Source organism: Rosa chinensis, unplaced genomic scaffold, assembly GCF_002994745.2.
Source record: "Rosa chinensis cultivar Old Blush unplaced genomic scaffold, RchiOBHm-V2 RchiOBHmChr0c03, whole genome shotgun sequence".
In the NCBI taxonomy this organism is placed as follows: Eukaryota; Viridiplantae; Streptophyta; class Magnoliopsida; order Rosales; family Rosaceae; genus Rosa; species Rosa chinensis.
Genome location: NW_020126817.1, coordinates 459,470 through 460,597, shown reverse-complemented (window position 1 = coordinate 460,597; position 1,128 = coordinate 459,470). Strand labels below are relative to the sequence as shown.

Sequence of the window (1,128 nt, the reverse complement as noted above, 5' to 3'; positions counted from 1 at the left end):
ACCTGCAATTAAAGCTTGAGTAGACTTAGTTAGAGTTCGGATTAATTCATCATTCGAAGAAGAAGAAGAAGCATTTGAATTAAAATTTGAATTGAAAGGAGTAGGGTTAGGAGGTTGAGGCTTTTGATAAAAGCCTTGAGGACGTGGTTGGAAGCCTTGAGGTGCACTTTGAACGTTCTCATTGTCCTTCCAACGAAAATTAGGGTGATCCCTCCATCCAGGATTGTAAGTATTCGAATATGGATCATTCCTAGGACGTTGGTACCCTTGTTGGAAACCTATGGCGTTGACACCTTCTTGTCCTCCTTCCTCCATGAGTTGAGGGCATTGGTTAGACGCATGCCCTTGCATAGAACACACTCCACACACCATGACTTGTCCATGTGATCCCTGGGACACAAGAGAAGTAAGTTTGTTAATTTTATCCTCCAGTTGAGCTAAAGTACTTACCTCATGGACCCTTTCACGTGTGGTGGTGGATTTGGGCCTAGAGCTTCCATATTGTTGTTGATTCAAGGCCCTATTCTCAATAAGGATCATTCCAGCTGCAGGCTCCTTGTCAACAAACGATCCACCAGAAGCTGCATCTAGCATGTCTCTTTCCAAGTTGGTGAGTCCATCATAAAAACAAGTGAGCAAGGTCTCATCCTTCATGCCATGTTGAGGGCATTGAGTGGTGAGAGACTTGAACCTTTCATAGTAATCTGCGTAGGACTCATCTTGCCCTTGTTGGATTCCACTTATCTTCTTCCTAAGCATGATGATGCGAGATGTAGGGAAATACTTCTCAAGAAACGCCTTCATCATATCAGCCCAAGATGTAATCCGTCCACTTGGCAACTCATAAAGCCATTGCTTTGCCTTGTCAGCCAACGAAAATGGGAAGGCCTTCAACTTCAAAATATGCTCATCAGCTCCTTGAGGCTTCATGCTAGTGCAGATGAACTGAAATTCCATCAAGTGGTTGTTGGGATCTTCCATAGAGAGTCCATGGAATGTAGGAAGACGATGAAGTAGCCCAGACTTCAACTCAAAATCAGCTGTTAATCCCTCAGCTGCAGCAGGGTAGGTTATGCAGGTTGGCACTCCACCAGGTGGAATGACAGATGTAGAGAGTTGCCTGATGGT

The 1,128-nt window shown here is 44.5% G+C and overlaps 1 non-coding gene across 1 annotated transcript; it reads left to right on the top strand.

Annotated features, from left to right (window-relative positions):
- Positions 1 to 652: 652 nt before the first annotated feature.
- Positions 653 to 759, top strand: LOC112181198. The gene has a single exon (XR_002928715.1). It is a non-coding gene; the product is annotated as a small nucleolar RNA R71 (small nucleolar RNA).
- The last annotated feature ends 369 nt before the right edge of the window (positions 760 to 1,128 follow it).